Raw genomic sequence first — 16,059 nt, forward strand, 5'->3', positions numbered from 1 at the left:
GAAGGTGCATTTCTCCTTCACATAAGTCCTTGAGACGCCATCGGAAATCCAATAAGCATTTGTACCAAGATGTCCCTTGAAAGACTCCATGAGAAGTGAAAAATAAACAAGCGAATGGAGAATGCTAAGAGGACAGCTGAAGCAGCCAATGAGGACAGTGTTCTTGTCCCAGGAGAGTGGATGGTGCCCATTCAATAAGCAGAAGGGCACCCTCTGCAGAGAGAGGCTTCGCATAAGGATTGCCACCCCACCTGCAGGTGGAGCACCTGCCGCCAGACCCCCAGATGCTGGCGATGGTGGAAGCTGCCCCCGGCCACTGTGGCCCTAATGAGCCCATTTCAATTGAAATGAGATCAATACTACTCATTTTTCTCTTGCTGGCTCCCGAGTGATTCATGAATCTGAAAACTAGTTCATGAATCAGAGTGGGGGGGGGGGGGCTTGGAGCGGGGGCGGGGGAACATTTGTGCAGTCGGCAAACCTCGATTCCTTTCATGAACCCAGCCATGAGTTGCATAACACTCGCCTGCCTGCTAGTTTAAACCAGTCTTTTCGGAAGCAGCTTTTGGCTTCTCCTTATTCACCTCTTTCCCTTCTGGAAAGGGACAGAGTGGCACTGCGTCCTGATTGTGTGTCTGTGTGTCGCAGTGGGTATCTTTATGCCTTTTGTGTTTGCAGCTGTGGGCATGTCCCTGGTTAAGGGCATGCGTGCACAGACAATAGACTGTGCATATGCTATGTGGCCTGGGTGTGTACCCGTGTGGGTGCATGGATAATGGTCTCTGTGTGCATATCCTATGTGACGTGTGTGTGTGTGTGTGTGTGTGTGTGTGTGTGAGAGAGAGAGAGAGAGAGGCCGCGGGCCCTTTAAACCTGAACGGGAGCCAAGTTCATTTCTCAGCGGAGCTTCATAAGGAAGCACGAGATGGGGCAGTTGGAAACCACATCCCTACGAGTGCTGATTACCGCCTCCGAAGGAAAATGAGATTTTTATCTCACAGGAATTCAGTTATAAAAATAAAATACAGCGTCTGGCTTGATTCAGCTAAATGTGCAAGCACCGGGGTGTTTTTAATTTTGTGGAGAAGCTGGACGAGAAGAATGACCTAAAACATTGCATTTAAAGAAAGTCAGAGTCGAGGGGGCGGCTACAGGAAGTGAGTGGGTGTGGAGGTGTGTGTGTGTGTGTGTGTGTGTGTGTGTGAAGGAGAGAGAGAGAGAGGACATGGAGGGAGGGAAGGAGAGAGAAACCCACCCTGCTGGCAACTGAATGCAGCAGGATGATGTCATTGGAACAGTCGGAGGAGAGAGAAGAAAAACAACTGGGAGCTGTGCTAATCCTGTTTGCTGCCCTGAAGGGAATGGACGGCGGCCAAGGCAGGGAGTTCTGGGAAACCATATAAGGGTGCCAAACAAGCTTTGCCGCCAACATTGGGAACTGACAGCTTTGTTCTTTGTAACTTGGCTGCCGGCCAGAGGCCTCATTTCAGCTCTGCGGCATGATTACCCTGGCCGGCCGCCAGCCCCGCGCTGAGAGCTCCTTTTCTTCTCTCTGAGCTTTTTTTTTTTTTTCCTCTTTCCCTTTGCCAAACATGCAGCCGTTACCATGGCAGTCGAAAGTAAAGTTTAAAAAAAAAAAAAAAAAACACAACAAAGTGGAGAGAGGCACGCCTTTCTCCAGATGTGCCACATGAGCAGAGAGAAGAGCAGTTAACCTGGGCGTGGGGTCCCGGCTGCGCAGCCGGGGCCGGCGGGCGGGCGGGCGGGCGGATGCGCTAGCTGCCCAGCTCAGGGATCAACAGAGCGCGGCCCAGCGTAGCCCGGCCCTGGCTGCGCCGGCGGCGAGAGGCTGGCTCCCAGGCCTTGTTTTCCTTCTCCCTCTTTCTTCCTGAGGCATTGTGGAGTGCGTAATGTGAAACGGAAAATGTCATGATTTCCACTGGGAACGTGTCCACGGTTGGAGAAGGCTCCAGAAAGCAAGCCGGGTTCATAGCGCCTTAAAGGGAGGAGAACGGGCCGGAAGGGCACGGGGACGGACACGGTGGCCCCTGGCGGCCAGGGTGAAGCTGCCCAGGCTCTGCCTGCTGCCGGAGCACAGCGGGGTGCTGGTCTTGGGTTCCAGGCCGTGCGGTGGTTCCGGGTGCCAAGGGAGGCTGAAGGAAGCCAGGGGGCAGGGGCCTTCCTTTTGCCCATTGGGAGACACCCTCTGTAGTGTCTCTTTACAAGGGGACTCTGCGAAGAGCCCAGTCTCCTATTTTTAACCGGGTTCATTTTTCACCTGCTTGGAAAGTGGAACATCTCCCGGGAGGTGACAAGTCGTGACGGAGGCACAGCTCCAAGCGGAAGGTTGGCGGGGGTCCGAGGCAAAGGTTACTACTCAGAAGTGGAGCCTCCTTCGTCAGCGTTCCCCCACCGCAACATCAGATACTCCTCACCCTCCCGTTCAGCAGAGTTCCCAGAAGGGCCTCCTCTGATTCTAGAAAGTGCTGCAGCAGGCAGACTCGGCCGTCTCCTGGACGCTTGTGTTACACACAACGGCCAGGCATAGGCAGGGGCTGCTTTCACAGGGCCTGTGGCCACCTTCCTGTCAAACCCGCTGGCTAGGGGTTCGCTTCACATGGGCCCTGGCCAGTCCTCTGAAGGGGCCTCTTTGCCTCTCGGAGGGAAATGGCTCAAGGTCGCGGAGGGGAAAGTTGGCAAGTCGGCCAGAGAGCTCCCCGGAGTCCCTCCGCCAGCTCCCCCAGCCTGCCACACAGGCCTGCGCTACTTTCTCGGGACATATTCTTAGCAAGGAGTTGCTTCCTTACTAAGTGAAATCAAACAGGGACGCGCAGCGGGGCGCAGCCGGGATTGATCTCTTTGATGCATGCTGCAAAGCAGAGTAGTTACCCACACCCACCCCTGCCGCGTGCAATCCGTGCACGTCCCTGCCTCCCCGGGACCCCCAGACACCTTAGCTGACCCTCCACGCGGAGGACCTAGCCGTGATGGAGAGCTGCACCACTTCCAATGCGAACAGGTCCCATGCGCTTGGGGTCGGGGAGGCAGGCAGAAGCCAGGGGCAGGGGGAGCCGGAGACCAGACAGCAACGATAAAAGCCTGTCTCTGGGTGGAACTGCTTAGAAGACAAACTTGCACTTCTTGAGAAGGAGGACAGGAAAGGGAGGCTTGGGTTGGGGGCAGCACCGTGAGGTTGTTGCTGTCCTCTTTCCGTAACCAGAGGCCAGGAGAGCTCACCCAGAGACAAAGCAGAGCACCACCCGCGGTGAGGAGGGAGCTCGTGTCCATCTCAGGGCCTGGCCAAGCCACAGCCGGCTTCTGAGCTGACTCGCTGTGACAGGGACCGCCCACGGGAGACTCTGGGAGCAGCGCTGAGTCGGGTGGGCTCCTTTGCAGACCGAGCGTCGCAGGGAGGGTGTCTGAGCCTCTGAAACCCTACAGACTCCCGTTTCCCCAGGCGTGGTCTGCAAAACCAACCTCTGGCCAGTATGTCTGGGCCTGCCTTTCCCACCTCCTAAATGGTTTTCAGAGTCCCAGCTTTCTCCCCACCGTCTGCAGGGGAGAAGGATGCGGTGGTTGCGGTGGGAGGCTGGCCCTGGAGGAGGAGCAGCTGGGCAGCCGGCATCTGCCTCCCCCTGCTGTGTGGTGGGTCACCCGGCCATGCAGACATGAACTTGGGTCCCCTCAAGGCTCCTCCTTCCTCGGGACCCATGAGTTTGATGTAGCATGAATGGCACAGCAGAAAACCCATTACCCTCACTTACACATTAATGTCGGTTCCCTAATAGGCTTGTCAGGCAGACAGAAAAGGAAGATCCTGGGGGATTTTTCTTTCCTGAGAAACCAAGAGAAAGCAAAAAACAGATCTGTATGGTGTGGGGGCGGGGGATGGTAAACGCATTTCCAGCAACAGAGAGCTAAAGTGGGAATTGCATTTGCAAACAGGTAACCTGCTCAAGTTCTCCTGTGATCTTCCATTTCTGGTGCTGGTTTTTCCCCCTCATTAAGAAGCCCAATTTAATTTCTTGCTTCACCTGCATGGTAAAAATAATTACATACAGACATTAAGCCTGCACTAAAAATCAATGTACAGAGAGATTCCGCCTTTGCCGTTAGTCATCACGAGGCTTCGCAGCCACAAATAGAAAGCATTTAAAATCCTTCTCTGTGTAGACAGACAGGGGAAGCTCAGCACTGGTTTTGTAGCTGGAGCACAAGTTAGCAAGAACCAGGGGTCAGAAATGGGGGTGCGGCTCCAGCAGATTTCAGCCTGAGGGTGTCCAGAAGATCACCATGATAGAACCTTCTTTTAAGCTTTATTTTCTTTATCTGAAAGGCAGAGTGACAGAGAAAGATGGAGAGACGGAGAGAGAAATAAGTCTTCCGTCTGCTAATTCACTCCCCAAATGGATGTAATAGCCAAGGCTGGGCCAGGCTGAAGCCAGGAACCTGGAACTTCATCCAAGTTTCCCACATGGGTGGCAGGGGTCCAAGTCCTTGGGTCATCATCTGCTGCCTTCCCAGGCACATTAGCAGGGAGCTGGATCGGAAGCAGAGCAGCTGGGACTTGAACCAGTGTCCCATATAAGATGCGCTAGCGTTGCAGGTGGCTTAGCCACCTGCAGCCCCCACGATAATACCTTCTAACTTCACATGTGGGGCCTCTAAATGGCTGCTACTGCTTTAATGGACACAGGTATTCTTTGTTAACTGAAGCTCAAGTCCAAACCAGAGAGAGGCCTAAGGAGAACCCTGGGAGGCCCCAGGCCCCTGCTGTGCCATCTGCAGTGCCGTCTTCTGCAGAAGCTGTTCCTGTACTCCAGGGGCTCTGGGGGCTGAGGGTGGGCTTTCTGCAGGGGGAGGAAAGAACAGTGGCCATTTTCATAAATATCTTGACAGTTGCACCCAGATAGGTTTGGAGAATCTGAAGCGTGATGCAGGTGGTGGAAGGTCCTTGCTGTGTTAGTACCCAGATCAGTATTCTGGAGCCTGCAAAGCCAGTGAGGTGCTAAGAAGCCGACGTCAACTGTTTCCATCCGGGGCTATTTGACAAAGTTGCTGAGGGAACTGGTTTTGAGGATTTTTAGAGACTCGGGGGTTTTCCTGAGGCTGGAATTTCATAAAGCAATGTGCTAAATCTTGCATCTTCCTGTGACAGGCAATCACACGGCGAATCAGCTGACACACATTATGGGTCTCCAGGTAGTTGCATTTATCTTATTTTTTTAAAGGGAAACTTTTTTTATTGATCATTTGAGAGGTAGGTTGAGACAGAGAGATCTCACCTGCTGATTCACTCTAAAAACATTCACAACAGCCAGAACTAGGCCATCCATGAAGCCAGGAGCTCAATCCATCTCCCACATGGATGGAAGGAACTCCCGTATTTGAGCCCCATCACCGGCAGCCTCCCAGGGTCTGCATCAGCAGGAAGCTGGATTCCAGGGCCGGGGCATGTGTTGATCCCAGGCACTTCAATACGGGGTGTTGACATTCCAACTGTCAGCCTAACCACTGGCTGAAACACATGCCCCATATTTAAAATGTACCACTGGGACATGTCCAGGATTAGTCAACAGGCTCATCATATTCTCCTGATAGCTTGTTCTGTTGGTATAAAACGTTCCTGCTGCAAGATGCAAAGGAAGAGCCCCGAGCCAACACCTTTGTATATGAGGCCGTATGCACATTTACATGTGCGTGACCCTCGCGACACCTTGGAAGGCCACAAGGGTGCTGCTGCCATTCACTTGGGTTTGCTTCAGCCAAGACCCCAGTGCTAATGAGTGGCGATGGTGGTCCTAGAATCCACATCTCTGGACTCCTGCAGGGCCCTGGGAGGGGGGGTCACCCTCTGAGCTGGAGCAGAGTGAAGACCTGTAGGGGCCACTCTTCACCCTTCCACAGGTGAGTCACTAAGTGGACCTCCCTTGGGGACTGGGGCCACTGGTTTGGTGTCAGAGCCTGCCTGCTCTTCTCTCTAGCCAAAGGCTGGCTTTTCAAGCCCCTGGATGAATGAGAGCCTGAAAAGGCTTTAGACAACTCATCTACTCCCATTGCCTCCATTTCTCCTTTTTGGCAGATGGGATCTCCAGAGCATTTGATGATTCCATAAACTGGTGAGAGCTGTAGGAGATAAACGGTGGTGTACAGGGCTGTGCTGACGCACAGTGAAGATAGCAAATGCTATGGGAGTTCTTCCAAGGAGGGACGCACTGGCAGACGCTGCCATAGGTGGGTTGCTCTGTCACTCTGCACCGCAGGACTCAGGGCTCAGTTTCTGCACATCTTCTACACATCTGCAGAGATCTATCAAGCTTCTCTAGGCGCTTTGTTCTCCACTGTGTGGCCCCCGTGGGGCTCATTTTCCACCCCATGTGCGAATTCTGTGAGGACAGGAATTGCCTTTCAGGTTACCTAGCATCCAACCTGGCAGGACACAAGCCCTGTGGAAAAGACCCCAAGTCCATCCCTCAGTGACAAGAGGGATGAGACCCTGAAAGGCCTGTGGTTTAGCTGCACAGCCAGAACTCAGGGCAGTCCCTGTAGAGGGGGCTGCAAATTCTGGCTCTTCAGACAAATCAAACTCAGCCCTAAATATGCTGAAAATGCAGGTGGCTTCCACGCCCAACAGACCCATCTGAGTGGCTGCGACCCGATGGCTCAGCCAGCCGTCCACTGTCCCAGCCAGCGAGGAAAGGGCCTGCGAGCAGACCAGAGAATGACCCGTTCAGCCACGCTGCTTCCCCGTGGCCCAAATCCGGAGCATTGGATTCTACCAACTGTGGCTTTTACTGCGCATCCACACCGCTTTATGTGCAATGACAGTAGGCAGGCTGGTTGAGTGTTTTGTTTTGTTTAAGATAATGAGAAAAGTCTCTAAGATTCAGCCAGTATCCTTCTGGCTGATAGAGAGCTTTAGCCAAGCGATACAGAATATAATCAGGGAAAGGCAAACATGTATATTATCTATATCTCCTTATAACTGCATAAGATAACATAAAACTGCAGGAAGGATCAGGTAATAAATAATAAATAAATAAGAAAAGCAGCCCATCCTACCCTGGCACACCGTCCCGCCTGCCCTGGGAACACCCTTTTGTTAGAGTGGGATGAGCAACCTGTGGGACACACACACCCTGCCGGTATCTTGTCAACGCCCCCAAGGACATTTACTGCAGGACAGTCAAAGGCAGCCCTGCTCATCCAGCCCCAGGGCAGACTCTGCTCCTCCTGCCTCTGCAGGGCAGCCTTGGGATGGGGAGCAGGGATCTCCACAGTGCACCCAAATCCGTGCATGTTCCCCCCAGCTAGCCGGGAGTAAGTGACAGCTACGGTTTAGGCCATCCTTGAGGCTACTTATGGAAACTCGAGGATTAGATAATGAGATCTGGGAATCTGGATCTAACCGAAAGCTACAGATGCCCAATATGGAAGCCACAGACTTTCTTCTCCTGAAGATGACGAGGCTGTGGGGTGGGGCGGGGGGTGGAGTCTGACATCTGTGTGATAGAGTTCAGAGGAAAAGGACAGGAACCAGGCAACCGCCTGGAGGAAGACATCACAGCAACAAAGCTCCTTGCACCACCGCGTGGGCTTTACGGTTTTCTAAATGCTTTCACAGCCATGATCTCAACTAAGGAAGGACGCATTCACACCACACACTGTTCCTCATGTTCAAACCCAAACCACCAAAGGGATTAGCAGGCCATCCATCATCTTCCAGGTTTTCAAACCAGACCAAGCTCTGACAATGGGTCATGACAAAGACATGAGATCCTCTGATAAGTCCTCTGATACATTCATTGATCTGAATCTTTCACCATCAAAGGGGAATGCGGTAGTACCAGGAGCAGATAAAACACACACACACACACACACACACACCAGGAAGAACAAGAGAGACTAGTAAAAATGAGTACAGTGTTTCCCTGGTACTGAGTCATTGCCTTTGTAATGACCCAGGCCCGCGGCCTCCACTGATGACAAACAAAGAAAAGCCAACAATCATTGTTTCTGGCATCCTCACTTGTGAGTAAACCTCAGAACTGGTCCATTTGTGTATCTTGATATCTACATGAGTCATTAGAATTCACTAAATTCTTTCAAAAGCCAATTGGTAATTAAGATCAACAATCGCAAAGTCAGAAAAACAGCAACGGTAGAGGGTCACTTTTCGTTGTAAATAGAGAAGCATTCTTTTCATGCCACTTGAGGGGGTGGTGGCTGTGTGTGCTGAGGGTGTTGGAACAGGAAGAGACTCGGATGCCGACTGGAGCCACCAGCCCAGCCGGCGGTGGGCAGGCAGCTGGCAGCCCCAGCCTCGGGCCTCTCACTGTCTCTCTCCCACATTCTGGCTTGTCTCTACTTGCTTTGTTCCTGGATCTTTCTGGTTCCTGACCTCCCAGGCTTTCCCTCTCATTATCAGGTCTCTTTGTGGAAACTGGACTGCCTTGTGCCCTCACATGCTTCACAGGACACGGCCAACGTGGGCGCTGTGCAAGGGAGCTCCAGGGCACTGAGGATGAACTCCCTGTGGGACCCAGCTCTTCCTTGTGCCCACCTGGTCTGTCTCTGCTGGCAGCCACAGCTCCTCAAGTGGGAGGGCAGTGGATGGCTCGACAGGTGTTGATCAGCACCCTTCTCCAGCCGTGCGGCCAGCCGGGAGCTCAGACTTCAGTGCCTGCTCCCAGGGACCACATAGTCTCATGGGCGCAGACTGTGAACAAATAAGTAACCACGGGAGCAAACCAGGAAGTAGGAAATAGCCCACGGCGCTGACTGCTCCACGGAGAGCCAGCACAGGACAGGAGCGAGCACCTGAGCACTCCGCGAAGGCCTCTCGGCAGAGGTGACCTTCAGGCTTGGATGAAAGAAGGAGCCAGCTCTGCAAGGTGGAGCAGCATTCCAGGAGCGGGGAGCAGCTGGCCCGAGGCCACAGGACAGGAATTCGCTTAGTGCGCATGGGAAAGAGCCAGAGGGCAGGAGAGGACAGTGGGGGGAGGGGGGGTGAGGGTGAGGGTGGGGAGAGGGCAGGACAGGAGCCTGCAGGACTGGTGTGTTCTGCAGGGGACTTTGAGGAGCTGCTCTGAACAGGACAGGAAATGATGCGAGGATTTGAAGAAGGCCGGTGACAGGTTTCGTGGACAGTGTTCAGGTATCTTTTTTTAAAAAAAGGGATTTATTTATTTATTTATTTGAAAGGCAGAATTACAGAGTAAGAGAGGGAGAGAGAGAGAGAGATCTTCCATCTGCTGGTTCACTCCCCAAATGGTTGCAACCAGGGCAGGGCCAGGCCAAAGCCAGGAGCCAGGGGCTCCATCACGGTCTCCCACGTGGGTGGCAGAGGCCCAAGTATTTGGACCATCCTCTGCTACTTTTCCCAGGCCATTAGCAGGAAGCTGGATCGGAAGCAGAGCAGCCGGGACTTGAACCAGTGCTCTGGTATGAGATGCTGGCATTGCAGGTAGTGGCCTAACGCACTGTGCCATAACATTTTGATCATTGTATGGAAAAGGGGTCAAACAGGGAGTCCAAGGGCAGGCAGGGAGACTGGGGGGTGGGGTGCGTTCTCAGTCCCAGTGAGGGCGAAGATTCTGACAGTGTCCTCCGTGGAACCATTTCCATTGCAGGGACACCGGCCACCGCCTTGGCAATGCCCCATTGGGGTGGGGGTGGGATCCTCGACAGCAGACCCAGGAAAGTGTTCTCCTCCCCTGACCTCCCTTGTAAGTGCTCCTGCCCCGAAAGTTGATCACTGGAGCACCGCAGGCCTTGACCTGGGTTCAAGTCCCATCTTAGCCACTTCTCTGAGGTCCTGGCCCAGGGGCTGAGCTTCCCCGAGACTCAGTTTCCTCATATGTAAAAGGAGGACAGCAACTGTCTTTGAAGAATTCTGCGAACCGAGTGGTTAAATCACCCACCGCAGAGCCAGACCCGTTGTAGGCAATCGGAACGGCCTGTGGTGTTAGTGGGGGTGGCAGCCGTGGCAATAATAAAAAATACGCATTCAACAGCTATTGACTGAGTGCCTGTTCTGTGCCAAGTACTTACTGTTCCAGGTCCTCAGGCTGCATCAGTGAACAAAATAGACCCAAGCTACTTACTATGCTATGGAGCTTAGATTCTAGGAAGGAAGAAACACAAAGCAGGAAGCATTTTAAAAGATGTACATGAGCTTGTTTCAAAGTGATGAGTGCTTAAAAAGTGGAGTACGGTGAAGAGATGGAGAGTGGGGAAAGGCAGGGGAACACGGCACTCGGGGTGGTCAGAGTGGGCTTCTTGGGGGAGGTGACAGTTGAGTGAAGATTTGAAGGAGCTGCATGATCCCGGAAGACGAGTCCCACAGAGGGCACAGCCAGTGCAAAAGCCAACAGGGGGAAGAGCAGGCACGTGGAGTGGAAGGGGAAGACCCTGGGGCCCCCGGGTGATCGAGTCCAGGCCACCCAGGGCTTGGAGCTGTTGTGAGGACCAAGATGTGCACGCCAGATGGGACAGGCCAAGATCTCCCCCTGGTTTCTAGCAGGTCCCTCTGGCTGCTGGGATTGAACCGGACTGTTGAGTGCAGGCTGGCACTGCATTCATGGAGGATGATGGTGGCCAGACTAGGGAGCCCATCATGGCAGTGTCGGCAAAACTGACGCAACAAGCTCATCCTATTTATCTGGTGCTGACTTCTGGGATAGACCCAGCCAATCAGCACATACCCCTCGGTCATATCTGTCCACCCATGGCCACCTGCTGGCCTGCTGGGCCAGAAAAGAAAGGCCTTGCCAGGAGCTTCCCCTACTCACCCCAGCTGAAGTCATGTGCTCGTTTCGTGACCATCCCACTCCTGGGTCCTCCCCACCGCCTGCCCATCCAGCACCACTTGTAGACCCATCAGCTGCTTCCTGGCTTCCGACTGGTAGCTCCATCCCTGCTAACACCAGCAGACTGGGTTCAGAGGCAGACTCAGAGGCAGGGCAGAGGGGGAGGCCGTGGATCTCTTCCATCTGGATTTCTAGGCAGTGTGAGTCTAGGATGGTTGTTAGATTGATCCCAACAACTCATACTGCCACTCACTAGGTGTTCACCCAATGCCAGGCACTGGGCAGGCATTCTGCCTCCTCTGGTCTCACAGTGGAAAAATGTGAGTATTTCCCCCACATCATGAAAGTGAGTTTCAGACAGCTTGAAAGGGGCTGGTGTTGTGGAGAAGCAAGGGAAGCTACCACCTGCCATGCCAGCAATCCCAGAGGGGCACCAGTTCACGTCCCAGCTGCTCCACTTTCAAACAAGTTCCCTGCAAATGCACCTAGGAAGCAGTAGAAAATGGCCCAAGTGCTTGGGCCCGTACCACTCATGTGGGAGACCTGAATGAAGCTCCTGGCCCCTAGTTTAGGCCTGACCCATCCCTGGCCATTACAGCCATCTGGGGAATGAAACAGTGGATAGAAGGTCTCTCTCTCTCTCTCTCTCTCTCTCTCTCTCTCTCTCTCTCTGTAAATTCTGCCTTTCAAATAAATAAATACATCTTTAAAAAAGAAAGAAAGAAAACCATGTCAAGCTAACACAGCTAGTGGCCCAGGGAGATACACCCTCCCAGGCCTCCCCTGGCAGTTGTCCCGCACAGCTTGGCCGTATGGGACTCTGTTCGCCAAGTCTCTGCCCCCTCTTCCTAAAGAGAATCAGGCGAGGGATGCTTGCCCCAGCCTGGCTGGTGCGTTCGTTTGTCCTCACTGCCCTGCTTTTGTTGGTAGGCCTCCGCGATGTTTTCGGGCAGACCTTGCCTGTTTTCTTCCCTCGGGCTCTCAGCTCCTGGCGGGGAAGGGTGGAACTGTGTATTTCTTGTTTCCGGCTCCGTGGCTCCCAGCTCTGGGCTCAGTACCCAGGGAACACTCGGTGGATGCTATTGCCTGGCTGACTCAGGCCTGTCTGCCCACACGAGCCATTTGGAGCAGCTTTGACTAAACTACAGAGGGAGTCAGTGAAAGCCAAAGAAGCAGTCTGGTTGATTCTCTCCTTCCTCCTTCCCCGCACGCTCCAAATGCCTCAGGGAGACAGCCGAGCCTGGGGCTCGCTCCTTTGTTGGGGGCCATGGGGCTGCATCTCCCCCACAAACAGCAGTCAGTTCCCTCCCACTGCTGTCTGGCTCCTCAGAACAAAGCCGCCTCGCGGTCTATCAGAGGGATCTCAAGTCCCTTGAGTGAGAGTCTGAGGCTGGTATTTGTCCTCTGTCCCCTCCTGCCACCTTCACGTGACAGACATGGCTGAGGCCTTGCTTCCTGCAGGTAGAAAGGAGTGCGAGCAGCCTGTGCTCCATGTCCCCGCGCTGTCGCCCTGGGAAATGACCGCAGAGGAAGGCAATTCCTGAAAAGAAGAAAGACCAAAACCAAAGCAAAGCAAAGTCCATGATCATTCAAGAATTCACTGCCTTAATCCATACACTGCTATTTGGGGGAGCCCATAGAGCTTATTAGCAAAGTAAATTGAACACCAAACAAGCAGGGGTCTTCACTGGTCAGACTTTCTAAACCCCAAAATCCTATTTTTTTTAAGCATCACCATTACAAAGGAAGAGAAAAAACATGCATACACATGTCTGCATATAAACACATTAAATAATCTCTGATACAAACTGATAATAGTGGTCAGCTCTTAGGACTGGAATGGAAGGGAGACGTCACAGTGAATTTTTGGGAATACTTCAAGTTGTGATACACTATGAGTAGATGGCTTATAAAAAACAAAGCGGCCGGTGCCATGGCTCACTAGGCTAATCCTCCGCCTTCCGGCGCCGGCACACCAGGTTCTAGTCCCGGTCGGGGCGCCGGATTCTGTCCCGGTTGCCCTTCTTCCAGGCCAGCTCTCTGCTATGGCCCGGGAGTGCAGTGGAGGATGGCCCAAGTGCTTGGGCCCTGCACCCTCATGGGAGACCAGGAGAAGCACCTGGCTCCTGGCTTCGGATCAGCGCAGTGCGCCAGCCGCAGCACGCCAGCCGCAGCGGCCACTGGAGGGTGAACCAATGGCAAAAGGAAGACCTTTCTCTCTGTCTCTCTCTCACACTGTCCACTCTGCCTGTCAAAAAGAAAAAAAAAAGAAAGAAAGAAAGAAAGAAAAAATTAAAAAAAAAAAAAACAAAGTATATTAACTTTAATAAAACAAAAAACCAGGGGGAAAACAAGGCAACAGAGACGTGGAATATCAAAGTTCTTGACCAGCCTAGATAACAAATGATCTCCCTCCAAAATGAGCTGCCACCATGGCAGCTCTGTCCTGTCTCCAAGTGGGTGTTAGAAGCATTAACAAACAGGTGTCCAGTGGGATCAACTCTTCAAGGGTGGTGGCACACCACTACTGTGCTACATCGGGCATAGATCAGAATGTACAGCAACCAGCAAGAGTAGGTTTACCTTCAACGCTCCACAGAGCTGAGCGAGAGCAGAGCCAAAGGTATACCCAATAGGGCAGAGAAGCTCTCCATCTATCAGCCTCCCCCAAACAGTTCCCGCCCTTGACCCTGTTCTGTCACCCAGTGCTTTGGCATTGGTTTAGAAGGCAGGAAATGAGTGTAAAACCAAGGGAGGAAAAAGAAAAGGCGTGCAAGAGGCGTGAGGAGAAAATCAAGGACCTTAAAGGAAAGGTTGCAGGCACTTTGGCAGCAGGAACTGGAAGCACTGGATCTCACCTGTCCTGGCCCCAGTGCACCTGCCTGACCCCACCTGAAGTCGGGGAGCTTGTCAAAGCGCCAGGGTTGATTCCTCAGCCGTGGAGAGCCTCCCCTGCAGCGAAGGTCAGAGGCCGATGAGGATGGCAGGTCCCCATCTTCCCCCGAGGATTCCCTCCACACCCTTGGTCAGCTGGAAGCCTCTCTGAGGCTCGTTCCAGCCCTAAGGAAGAGGGTCTAACATGTGGACAGGAGCAAGAGCTCTTGGAGGGAAATATAAGCCCCCCAGAAGAAAAGTCTCCTTCTCCCTTCATCCAGGAACTCTCAGCTCCAGGGTGGCATCACTCATGAGCTGCTTTCCATTTACAGAGGGGGAGGGAAAAAAAAAAAAAAAGAGGAGAGAGAGAGATGAGAGAGAAGCACAGATGTGAATTCTGGGTAATGTTGAGTGGCTCCCCCAGCCTGTTGCCATGGCAACGCACTCCCGTGATGGACCACTCTGAGAGGGGGTGCAATGAATCGCAAGGAAGCATCATAAAAAAGCAGCAATGTGAGTTTGGACCTAGGAAGCATTCTTTGTACAGATGTATTTCTCACCCCTGCACTTGGCTGTCCCCTGCATCCATGCATTCATGAAACATGTGTAGAATTCTCGGATGTGGTAAAACAGAAGACATTTTCCTCGTCTCCTTTCCATGCTTAATCCCACTTCATTCAGCCTCTCTCCACCTGTGTCCCCTCAGTAAAGCAGGAGAGGGTCAGAGATTGCCCCAAACATGCTTTATCATGCATGTATCTTCAATACTTCAATATTCTGCTATTTAATGATATTTCCTGGGTCTATCACATTTACACATTTGGATGAGTTCTCTAAGCACTCCTCTTTGTTTTGTGCCTTCATCCTACAGGCACAACCACTCCAAGGTCAGACTAGCTGTGAGAAGGCAGAGCTGTGTCTGCCCTGCCAAGAGCCTACTCAAGTTTATGGGAGGTGGAGGAGGAGTTAGGGGGTAAAGAGAGGATTCAATCGCATCATCATCTCAGATCTCCCACGTGAGGAGGCCTAAGTGAGAGCCTGGCCATCCAATTAATTAAGTGGCTGTCCAGTTGCTTCCCGAGTGCCTCTAGCAATAGTTACTGTACTGTTTCAGGACAAAGCCTATTCTAGAACTGAACAATTCACTTCCAAAAAGCACCAGTTGTCTCTTGTGTGCCATCACATCCTTCTCTAATCCACTGAGCAATTCGCTGGATTCTCACATGACATGTCAATATATCCACAGTTCAAGAGGGAAAAGGGAGCTTCAGGAGAAAGTGCCCAAAGACAGTCACCTAGCAATGAGCAAGGCTGGGACTCCCACAGACGTGGCCCACGTGCTGCCCCTTGCTGCCCCCGAGAGCAAGGGCAACCATAACGAAGCCAGCTGGAGCCAGCTGGAGGGGAAGGTGGGTAGAAGGTGGCAGCCTCTGTCTGCTCACCCCCAGCCTACTGTCAGGGCTTCAGTGGGATTTGGATTGGAGCCCAGTGTCACAGAGCAAGTTATTGCCACAGCAATTAGATGTCTTCTGTCTGCCTCCCTCTCACCAAATAGAGGAACTAGGATAGGCAGAGAGAAGGGTGGCAGGTGCCAAAGATCATTCGCCCTATCCTTGGTTTATGGTCAGACCTGAAAAGCTAGGTTTAAACAGACTAACTACCCTTGAAGAGTATTCCTGAGTAACTGCAGGTACTGGCGTATACAATGATAATCACTGCACCACTACCTACCATTTATTGAGTGTCTGTATATATCAAGCACTATATTAGTTGTTTTATGGTTATGATTTTATCTTACTGGCTCAAAAAATGATTTGCCCAAGGTCCTACAGTGAGTAAGTGGTAGGACTAGGCTTCAGTCTTGGTTATAACAGTCTCTTTGACATGACACACGGATTCACTCTGCAGATATTATTGAGTACCTACTATGTGTCAGATACAGCTCTAGGTGCTACAGACACCTCAGTAAACAGATTCTGGAGTTCAGGAAAGGCAAGGCAGGAGCGTTATGGAAAACAAACACAAAACCAGAGGGAGAGAAGAGAGTAGGAATTCTAGGGGCCAGGTAGGTAGTGCTGAGGCTACAGGCAGGATGGGCCCACTGGGAAAGTGAGAGCTGAGCAAACACTTGGGGGTGACCAGTAGCCAGAGCCCTCCTGAGCAAGGAGAGCTCCAGACAGAAAGAGCAGATAGAACCAAGGCCCCAGGGAGGGAGCTTGTCTGGCTAACAAGAAGAGTAGTGAGGAGGTCAGTATGGCTGCATCGGAGAGATGGTGGTGGCAAGTGAGCCAGAAACCTCTGCAGGGTCCTGAGCAAGTAGAATACCACCTATGTTACGGTTGCAAAGGGTAACTCTGGATGGCCAGCAGAGGAC

This window comes from Oryctolagus cuniculus, chromosome 13 (assembly GCF_964237555.1).
Source record: "Oryctolagus cuniculus chromosome 13, mOryCun1.1, whole genome shotgun sequence".
Classification (NCBI taxonomy): domain Eukaryota; kingdom Metazoa; phylum Chordata; class Mammalia; order Lagomorpha; family Leporidae; genus Oryctolagus; species Oryctolagus cuniculus.